The sequence below is a fragment of the Petromyzon marinus genome, unplaced genomic scaffold (assembly GCF_048934315.1).
Source record: "Petromyzon marinus isolate PM22_M1 ecotype Great Lakes invasive population unplaced genomic scaffold, UKy_Petmar_22M1.pri1.0 PM_Scaffold_65, whole genome shotgun sequence".
Classification (NCBI taxonomy): Eukaryota; Metazoa; Chordata; class Hyperoartia; order Petromyzontiformes; family Petromyzontidae; genus Petromyzon; species Petromyzon marinus.
Genome location: NW_027423667.1, coordinates 209661 through 221202, shown reverse-complemented (window position 1 = coordinate 221202; position 11542 = coordinate 209661). Strand labels below are relative to the sequence as shown.

The 11542-nt window shown below is 47.2% G+C and overlaps 1 long non-coding RNA gene across 1 annotated transcript; it reads right to left on the bottom strand.

The window, feature by feature from the left end:
- Positions 1 to 1367: 1367 nt before the first annotated feature.
- On the bottom strand, positions 1368 to 8949 carry LOC142923749 (uncharacterized). The gene is made up of 4 exons (XR_012940820.1): positions 8784 to 8949; positions 2851 to 2967; positions 2272 to 2307; positions 1368 to 1511 (listed from the first exon to the last, which is right to left on the bottom strand). It is a non-coding gene; the product is annotated as an uncharacterized LOC142923749 (long non-coding RNA).
- Positions 8950 to 11542: the final 2593 nt, after the last annotated feature.

The following is an 11542-nucleotide window of genomic DNA, read 5'->3' as shown; positions in this document are numbered from 1 at the left end:
CGGAATGTAAAGAGAACCGCAGAGCTTGGGCGATTGTTGGGAGTGCCGGCTCACTGCCTGGCTGCTGTCTCCCCGCTCGTCTGTGGGAGACATATAGAGGTACTGAATTAGATTTATATTCTCTACATAACATGATTCCTATATACACAAAGCACTCACCGCGTGGAGTACAGCAAGTGATATTCCACGAAATAAAAAAGAAACGTACGTGACCAAAACAGAAGCCAATGGGTACAGCTGTGCATACACGTACACACATATACACGATTCCTACTGATGGTTGGAACGATTCACCACTGCCAGAGAGTCAAGGAATTGTCATGATTCAGGATCATAAATGCAAACTGTCCCCGTTCTCAAATCTGAGTACGATTTAAAAGGTCATAGAACGCCTTTGTCGGAAGTAATTACTTCCCCATGTCACTGCGATGGGCAGATTCATGCCGTTGCAGTCGGCTTACACATTGTCAGTAGACCCCCCATACGCAAGCGTACGCATGTGGGTTAACCCCTCCTCCCCCCTCCATGCATACATACTAAATGGATGCCCCCTAACAGCTACACCACCACTCCCCACACGAGACAAACACGTGACTCTCGGTGTAAATGGAGCCGAAGCGCGAATAAACGTGCCGATGCCCCAAGTACAGTTGCCACCATTTCCACGACAGAGAAAACCCAGACACATTTCTCAGCGAGCCGAGGTCCATTGTTAAAACTGTGCAGTTCACGGTGATAAAATTCAACCATAGCCATACCCGGGGTACCAGATGTCGACACAAATCAATTCCTGCTGCCACCCGAACACTGTCCGGGGGTCAAACGCAGACAGGTGGCAGCCCCAGTCGCGAGGCCACATCTGCACCGACTCACGGTAAATGTGTGCAGGGCCAGCAGGAAGAGCCCCGGGATCTCGGAGCGCAGCCACTGGTTCCACGCGCTGTCTTGGTCCACGTCCTCGCATGACGACGACGACACTTCAAAATCACCTGACCGGAAGGAGGGGGGAGGGAGAGTAAGAAGGTACGAAGGGGAACCTTCTAACTCTTTCACAGCGACGTGTTCTTCGCGTGCGTCACCCTGCAGCCAACCTCTCTGCTCTCGTGTGTGAACGTGGGTCAGTTTGGTTTAATCGTTCAGAATGAATGGGGCATGACCCTGGCCCTTGTGCAATTTATTATTTTCCATGAGATAATACCAAACACATCATTCATGTGTGTGTGTGGCCTGCAAGCAAAACCTACATGCTCTCGAGTCATATATCGGGAGCAGTCACAGGTGGGAAAGCATTGCCGAATTCCTAGAAAGGCTCAGCTCTCTCCAACTTATGTTGAAAGCATTTATGCATTAGTTCTGCCCGTACCTCTTTGTGCCTGTGTAGTGGGCAGGCAAGTGTGGTGGAGCAGCAGGTCCAGCACACGGGGTGTCCAGCAGAGGAGAGGAACTCCCCGGGGCCGTGGCCGGGGAAGCAGAGGTCGGCGGCGCTGGGAGCGGCGTCAGTTGCGCGGCGTCTGTGGGAGAAGGCACAGGCCTCTGCTGAAGATTATCATCCGCAGACACATCACACGGCTTGGCAGACACGTCACACACTCGGCCCTGTGATTGTGGAGGTGAGACAGGTTCGCGCGTGGCAACGAATGGCTTGTCGCTGGACAAACATCGACGGCAACATCGGGAGAACGCGGCACGAACTCGTGCAGAGTTTCTGGCACCGTATGAATTTACACTCCTTGTAGGTATGTGCGTTGAACCTCGTTCGCGCCATACGTCAGCCAGCCGTGCTAATCGGAGGTGCAGATGGATGCAATCGAAGGACGTGGAGCAGAGGTGTCAAAATGAAAAAAAAAATTAATAAAAAAATTACACAAGTCCAGGGGACTTCACCAAGGCCGTGTTATCCCAGACTCTGACAGAGCACAAAGGAAGATTGGCAATGACAAAAAATGGCTTCATAACTTTCATTGTCAGATGGCACACTTGCATCTTCAGTCTTCAGTCGGCGTCAGTAATTTAAGAATGCACGCATGATGCGTGACACCAACTAAAATGGCATCGATGCTGACTAATCACATCCTCTCCAAGATGTGGAACTCAAGAGAAGAGGATAGCCTCTGCCAAACAGGACTACCCTTGACAATTGAGTTGTCGCCTGGGTAAAAATAAAATGAACTTGTAGATTTCAACTTGAAAATCCAAACCATCGCACCAACAGTAATGGACGGAATCCTATATGAGGCGCACACTGCAGTAGCTTCAGGTGGACTCTGGTACCTGCTTTAACGTCTGTGTGAGAAGCATCTTCTCCCACTGAAATTCAAACAAAGTTTACAGTTAGACAGGACATGTTTTAAAACATCCGCAGTAAAATTCAAGTATGTATACGATTAAAGTAAACTATTTTTTATTTACCAGGTAAGGCCCATTGAGAGCTATATAGCTCTTTTTCAGAAGCGACCTGGCCACAAATTATAGCTTAACGAAGTAGCTTATCACGTGGAAATTTATAGCAGCCAAATACTCTAAACGCATTACTTACAAATAGCTCACAAAGCGGTTATCCTCCCACTACCCTTGGGTTATCTCCTGTCTCGGTCCAGCCGAGACAGTCTGTGAATTGGCATCTGTGTTTGGGTGGCATGAATTAATTTGTACCGAGATCTGGTACCGGTACTGTGCTGAACTTTACTACTGCATGGTTGTTGACAGACCTAGACCGACTGAAACATAGGTCTGGGTTTGATCTCCATAGTGGAAAAGGTGGTAACCCGAAAACTAACCCAAACCCTTCCACATTCAACGATAAACACTTTCAAACCGAGTTCGCTCGGAAATGACCCCACTAAACCGCACGTATGTAAACGTTTGACTTCAGTGCTTCCTCCGCCGCGTGCGAACGATGAAGTGCACGGCCTCTCGTGATGATGACCTCACACCCGCATGGCTGCACGAAAGGCGGTGCTGACGAGCCTGAGGCAGGTGGAAGAGGCAAAACGAGGAGGCAAGATTAGAGTGCTGTAGTCGGTGGGGTATAGTGGGGCCTATTTCCGAATGATTGATTTATGTGGAAATGAAATTGGTCAAGAGTCCGTTACTTCGTAAACATTAGCATGTATCTACTTTAATACCAAGTCTGCAGGGGTGGGAAAGATGAGGTCTGTTCATTCTGGTGGGCAAAGATAATTTAGACACTCCAAGTTAAGTCTGGTGGCATACGGATGAAATGCACCTTACAAATGTAAATAATTATGATTATTAATCCATCTTCTTCTTCACTCCCACGGTGTTTCCAACCAGGGTTAGGCCATGTAATGATCTGACGTGCTGTACACTTGTACAGTGTTACTTAATTATTGTATCATTATGAATTCAGTGCCCCTTCTGCGACCTTTCCCTAGATCCCCCTCTGGTGTATAACCTGGCCTGCTGACGTCAGGGCTGTATGCCACTACACAGGGACTCCTCTACTTACGAACATTCGACTTACGAACATACAGAGATATGATCAAACTTGTCCGTATGTCCAGTTTCCTGTTTGGACCGAGAGTCGCAAGTTCATGGTGGCATCTACATCTGCAGAACGTGAAGAACCTGAGGCAACTTTTAAAGCCATTCCCCGTGTTTAGTGTACAAGCCGTAAAACGTGTTTGAAATCGACGGGAGTAAAGGTGGACTCACGAACAAATCGACTTACGAACAGACCTCTGGAACCGAACTCGTTTGTACGTACAAGAGTCTGTATATGGTGGTCACTCTGAACAACACAAACCCAGCCTCCTTTTTACTATTTTTGGTCCATTAGGACATTACCAGACACATCTTTCTGTGCTAACGACCACACAATACACATTAGACGAGTCATAACAGGTCACGTTTAATAGTCTAAACTTGTCTGGAGTAAGTCACATACGGAAGACATTTCTGCACATTTGCAGAATTACATGTCTATGACAAAGGAACCATGTCTATTGCATTAGACAGGGGTGCTTGATCATGTGTGGATGCAGATTCCCGCAGCAATAGAGGGAATAGGTTGTTCGCAGCGCCACTGATTAATCAGAATCCGAATCTATTTTATATCCTGGAGGAATCCGATGAGCTATGATGATCTTTTTCACATATGTCCAGTAGGGGAGGGTCAGCGAGCTATTTCCAAAACCGATGAGAGGCAAGATGGAGAAAATGTAAGCAAATTGCTAAAAATACAAAGTACATACATTCCTGCCAATTTGTCAACAAATGCAAGCTTGGGCAAGGTAGCAACACAACAACCACAGCTCCAGACCACGACAAGACTCCACAAAGTCCCTCAATTGCATTGCATTAAAATTGAACGTTTAATGAACGATATTTGAAATAGCGTTACCAAATGACAATATTCCCTTCGAATACCTGACTAATGACTGAGGCTAAGACGCTTGCAGTAATGTTCAAATATGCATCACAAGCCATTCAGAAGTGGTAGGCCTCACGTGACCACAGGGCACCACAGTGGCAATATGTTAACTACCTCGTCTGGTACGCAGGAGGCCGTGGATTCAATCCGGACCCTGTCGCCTGCTGTATATTGAGGTTGCATGTCTCTCTCACTACATTTAGAATAAACATCACGCGTTTAGAGTATTTGGCCTCTATAAATTTCCACGGGATAAGCCACTTCGTTGAAGATAACATTTGTGATAGCCAGGTTGCTTCTGAAAAATAGCTCCATAGCTCAGTGGGGCCTCAAACTGGTAAAATAAAAAATATTGTTTATGTTCTTGGTTCTTTCGGTAAAGTCACGTAGAAGGGAAACAATGAAATAATAAAAATATAAAACAATACAATTCTCACGACGTTTCGACTGCAACACAAGCAATCATCATCACCTGATGATCATCATCACCTGATGATTGCTTGTGTTGCAGTCGAAACGTCGTGAGAATTTTATTGTTTTATATTTTTATTATTTTATTGTTTCCCTTCTACGTGACTTTACCGAAAGAACCAAGAATATGAATCCCTGCATTCACGAAAGCTTTAAATCAAAATATAGTTTAGTTTAAAAGTTATAGTTTGAGAACGGCGGTCCAATGGGAGGGAGTGAAGGGGTATTGTGAGGAGGCGTCATCGGGAGTGGAAGCTGCTGGTGGGAGCATGGGAGGTGTGGGGAGTGTGAGGTGCATCGGCATTGTGAAGAGGGAAGGGGTGAGAGTGTTGTAAGCGATGGGGCTGGGGGAGGAGTGGTGGATATGACGATGTGGAAGCTGTGTCGGTGATGAGGTGTGTGCTTGAAGTGAGGATTACATGGGGAGCGGTGCCGAAGTGGTTAGCGCACCGTGCGACGGGATCCGGCGACCCGAGTTCTATTCCAACTCACGGCCAACATCGGTGACGAGTATCTGAACCAATCTCGGTCCCATCCCAGGTCTATTCTGCCTTAAAATGAGTATCCAGGTTCGGTGAATGTGAGGAGACAAAGGCGGCCAGGCGTGGTGCTGGCCACCCATCCCATCTCAGTGTGTCGACCCCATGGCACCTGGGTAATGGAGGTGGTGATGAAGATGGTGACGACGGTGATGATGATGTTGATGACGATGGTGATGACGAGTCACTCACTCAGACTCACAGAGCCACACTCAGAGACTCACAGTCACTCACTTAGACTCACAGAGCCACACTCAGAGACTCACAGTCACTCACTTAGAATCACAGAGCCACACTCAAGAGACTCACAGCCACACTCAAGAGACTCACAGTCACTCACTCAGACTCACAGAGCCACAGACTCACAGCCACACTCAGAGACTCACAGTCACTCACTCAGACTCACAGAGCCACACTCAGAGACTCACAGAGTCACTCACTCAGACTCACAGAGCCACACTCAGAGACTCACAGAGTCACTCACTCAGACTCACAGAGCCACACTCAAGAGACTGACAGAGTCACTCCGAGAATCACAGTCACTCACACAGACTCACACTCACTCAAGGAGACCCACAGACTCACTCACAGACTCACTCACACAGACTCACAGAGTAACTCACACACAGACTCACACTCACATACTAGTTCTGACACACACACAGACTCGCAGAGTAACACGCACTCAGAGACTCACAGAGTTACGCTCAGTCACTCACTCAGGGACTCACAGTCACTCACTCAGAAACTCGCACGCACTCACAAAGCCACACTCAGAGATCCAGTCACTCACTCAGAGACTCAGAGCCACACTCAGAGACTCACGCTCAGTCACTCACTCAGAGACTCACAAAGTCACTCACTCAGAGACTCAGAGCCACAGACTCACAGAGCCACATTCAGAGACGCACGGAGTCACTCACTCAGAGACTCACAGAGTCACTCACTCAGAGACTCACAGAGTCACTCACTCAGACACTCGGAGACTCACTCAGACTCACACAGACTCAGAGTAACTCACACACTCACAGACTTACACAGTAACTCACAGTCACTCCCACTCAACTCAGTCTCACCGGGTAACACACTCACAGACTCGGAGTAACTCACATGAACTCACAAAGTAACTCACTCACACAGACTAACAAACAAAAACAAAGATCCCCAGTGAACCCTTAACAGACTGTAGGGGCAAGTGCTGTTAGCGAGCACCTACGAAGGCCGGCACGGCACACGAGGGGGTGGGTGGCCAGCACCACGCCCGGCCGCCTTTGTCTCCCCTATTGGCGATGTTTACACACCGCAACCAGGTACTCATTTGAGGCTGAGTCGACCTAGGGGAGGCCCAGGATTGGTTCAGATAATCGTCACTGGTCTTGGCTGTGAGCGGGAATTGTAGAGCAACGCGCTAAATGCTGCACTACCGCTCCCCCAAACACCGATGCGTCCGTGTGTTCACACACATGAATCATTTGGATGTAGAATAAATGTCCGTAGGCTTTCAGAATTCCCTAGAATTATTGTCTTTGTACGCGGCTCCATGGTCAGACATAACTGTTTATAATGCCTTCCTGCCTCATTGACTATCTTTTGAGTTGAGCGGCAACCGTGTATGGTTACTCCGTGCGGCTTCGCCTCAGTCAAGCACGTGTGCTCCCGTTCAAGGGGCCAATCAGGGAATGGGTCACAAGCAGGAAGAAACTGTAACCGTTCACGTTTTGTGCCGTCACACAGCGGAGACCTCCTCCAGAAGCTGGACGAGACCTATGGCTTATACGCTGCGACTTTTGTCCGTCAGTATGGAATTAGTGCCTCAGTTCGTGCAGTTGTAGAAAATGAGAACACTCTTGTAAACCTTAGTAACAGGATTTCGAGATATCTTATTCTACACTGCAACAACACATGCCACGACTTGCTATTTCATAAACACAGATAGCCAAAACTTGCATAGAAATACAACTTTTCATGTGGATCTCTGTTTGCTCTCAACAACCAACGCTCCGCGGAACATTTAATATTTTCTAATTTGCGTTAAACAACGACCACTGCCCTAAGCAACAATTCCGAATGCCAAAGCTAAATGATGGGCGTAGCAGTGTAGTAGTTCGCAAACTGCACTCAGAAGTTAATGACCCGAATTCGATTTCTGGCCACGGCTAAAACAAGGGTTTGGGCGATATCTGAACCTGTCCTGGATCCCATTGCCTTCAAAAGCCCCCTAAGCAGCATGGTGAGGTATGGCCATACAACCGCCTTGATTAACACGGCATGGGGTAGGGAGATCTTCAAGCATGATTACATTTTCAAAGGGCAGTAAGTGTTCAACAAAAATGAGTACATGAAATCTTTGAGTAAACCGCCATGAACCAATTCAACAAGACGCAATCTCACCGACACACCACGAGTTTCACTGACAACCACTGTCTTTTTTGCAGGCAAACATCTTGGTCAAAGACCACATCAGTGGCAATATCAGGCTCACGGATTTTGGCCTCAGCATCAGCGAGACCTGCCCAAGTGAGTGATCTAGCTGCCCTGTGTGTGTGTACGTGTGTAGCAGCATGTGTGTGTGTGCGTGTCACAGTGTTTGTGGGGAGCGGTGGTGTTAACGGTTAGCACGCTGCGCTACGAGCCTGTTTAAGCTATATGGGGGGTCTTTGTCTTCGTGCTGTGGTGGCGTGGTGGTTAGCACCGCTTAAACAAAGCGTGGTAGTGACACTGATACCCTTCAAACGTTACATTTCGTCAATCATTTGGCCAGGATTTCAACTCTCAACCTCCCAGTTTTGAGGAGGGTAGTTGTCAAACAAGAGCCAGTAAACCAGTAACAATTTTCATAATCGATTGCTGGTATTGAAAGTCTGGAGCCAGTATCCAATCCCATTGGAATTTTCGTCGCGGATGGCTGATTTACGTGTGATTTACATGTGATTTACGTTTGCAAATGTACAGATCGCATGGCAGCCCTAAGTTCCTATGTCCTCATTCCTCACTTAACCTTTTCCCGTTCCGAGACGTCTGCACATTACAGGGTGGTGGTAGGTGTCCCCAGTTCATCACTGAATCTTGAAACGCGCAAAGCGGCTCGGCGTTAATTTTATTCAGAGAGGCGTCGCAGCGCCGTTGCTTTTAAAGAAGTTGTTACTCACCGCAGAGAACTCTCGCGACATGACAGCTGCACTCTATGATAGCTGGCACCAGTGTAATGAAAATAATTTACATTTCTAAGTGCTACCCAGCTGATACACGCATTTACGTGGGCGATCTTTGTCATTGTGCGTATTTTGAGTGCCATACGTGACTGCGTGTGCATACCCTCATCTATTCTGCACTTCACAAGTACAGGTGAATAATGTGCAAGTGCCACCTTGTTTGGTCACCTGTATGTCCGTGTGCTGCTAGGAGCTTGGTGTCTTGGCTCGATGTGGTACATGGCCCTCGAAATGTACTTTGGGCTCCCGGTCACATGCAGCGCGGACATGTGGTCACTCGGATGTGTGGTGGCCGAGATGCTCCTCGGGAACCCGCTCTTCAAGACAAGCTCGGAAGACCACATCGGCTATTTCATCCAGGTATCTGACGCGTAGGAAAACACCATTGCATATATATCCAGTTGGTTATAAGGTCCTGCTGTTGAGCTACAAGGCTGTCAGTGGGTTAGCCCCACAATACTTACAGGAGCTGATCCACTCATGTACACCAATGAGGTCCGTGAGATCTTCTGATCTCCTACTCAGTTTTCTGAGGTCAAGTCTCAATTCCTGGGGGCGATCGGGCTTTTTGCCAGTGCAGCTCCGAGACTATGGAACAGGTTGGCCTCTGATAACAAGACAGAATTTTTAAAGCTATTTAAATCTCGCCATGGAAACTCACCTCGGTAAAATGGCCTATTCCCCATAGTTTTGGTCGTCTCATTTCCTCGTTTTGGTCGTCTCATTTCCCTGCTTTCCATACACCGGGCGCATTGGGATCATCGGATTAAATGCGCCTTACAAATATTAATTATTATAATATATACATACTGATGAATTATATTATTATTGTAACAAACCTCGAGCCCGATACGGCACCACCAAACCGGGCGTCATATTTCCCATAGGACCGTTCCAACTGCGCCATATAAAGGAGGAGGGAGGGTTTAATTCGAATTTGAACCAACGATGGAGTCCACGATAAACAACAACAGCAGCAGCAGCAGGGGGTTGGTTATGACTGATGGCGCACGACGATCCACCAGCGTACAGACCCGCTGTGCGATGGCTCATGCGACAAAGCTGGTTACGTGCAGGGCTGTCGTCATCCTCTGGGCCTTTCACTGGTCACAAAATGTCGCTCAGCTGCCGGTACACGGGAGAGGAGTGGACGTGTTCACTGCGTGATCACGCACCATTTGCATGAGTAAAGAAGTAAAGAGAGATTTCGGGTTCATCGGTAATACCAGATAATCAGAGCGTCAGGCTGATGTCCTTCGGAATGATTACTATTGTTATGATTATTGTAGTTTGTTGTTAATCCCCGAGGCTTTCAGAGCCTGTGTTGGAGAGCAACGAAGCCGCACGTAGTAACCACGTCATCAATTAAAGACCAAATATGTATGCTTCGCCTGATGATAGAGATAAATATCTGCAAACAGTATGTACAAGAGCAGGCAAAGTTCATTGTACATCGACGTTCCAATGAGACAAAGTGCAGCGTATGTACGCTCTGTTCACTCGAGCGACGGACCTCATCCAACTCATCCCTCTTGTGATCTTGGTTTCAGATGTTGGGGCTCCCACCCAAAGCCATGATTGACGCCTCGACCCACAACATTATCTCTTTTGGTGAGTGGACAGGAGGGGTGGTGAGGTGGTGGTGTTGGAGTTCGTAGCTGTTGCTGCTGCTGCTGTCACTGCCCGGAGAGTCGTGGCCGTGCAGCCGCGTGTCTCGTGCTCTGTGCTTGAATAGAAAGGCATGGAAACTGCTTCGCGTAATTTAAAAATGAACTGTGCTTTATTTGGGTTTAAAAGTCACAACGGTCTTGGCAACGTACTTGTCAGTACGTGTTGAATTAGTGCGACAGCAAGGAGTCTTATAAAAAAAATACTTTAAAGGAACGGTAATGTTTAGGTAGCACAGTAAATTTGGAAAACCCATAGGGATTTGCAATCCAAAAGAGGACGTGTGTATTAATTACATGGAATTCTGGCCATCACATTTTTCATGAAGATGAGTGGCCGTTTTTTTTATTTCAGCATGACTTAGCACAATTTTTAAAAATTGTGTGGCAGATGCGACGGTTTCCTAAATCAGCATAGAGCAGTTCTACCATAGTATAAAACAACCACAGAGGACAACCCTCCACACAAACTGTGGGTCCTTGATTGAGAAATATATTATGCTTAAAAGCACGCTTGTACAACAAATTACCATCCTCTCCAAGTGATGCAAATAATAATATAATTCTAAAATAAACATCAAAGTGTCTCCTTGCTCAAACAAGTATCAGGAGGTTCTCGTCTCCTCCGGTGGCCCAGAGTTGAGAGTGGGACTTTCACTTTCACGCTTAGGAGTCATCTTTTCCACACGACTACTGCAAACGTCTCACAAACGGTTACAAATTTTATCGACCCTGGAGGGATGACAGGCTGTAGTCGACCGCCAACATGGAATCATATTTGCAAACATCGCAATTGGAGGGTTAAGGACCGCCGCCGCATTGTACTGATCGCCACAACTAATTCAGTGTTTCTCTCTTTTTCTCTCTCCGATAAACAGACAAAAAGAATCGCCCCGTCGTCAACGGGAAACGGATCGTCCCGTGCTCCGTGTCTTTGAAGGCGGTTCTGGGAACCCGCAATCAAAAGTTCATCAATTTTCTCCGCGGGTGCCTTCAGTAAGAGACTTGTTACTCTTGTCTACATTTCACCTCGTACAAATGATTAAATATAAATCACTTTGCGTCTTCCATCAACATTACTGGAAACGATCTTAGACCTCACGTGTCGTTTGGGCTAGGACTACAAAGTTTTGTATCACACCGGGCATCGTTTCTTCATCTCGTCGCTTTTTATAATAAATATCGTTTCTGACAAAAGTGTTGAGGATGGAATTGCTCATTTCACCCCAGACCACGATTCAATGAAGCGATAGGAATAGG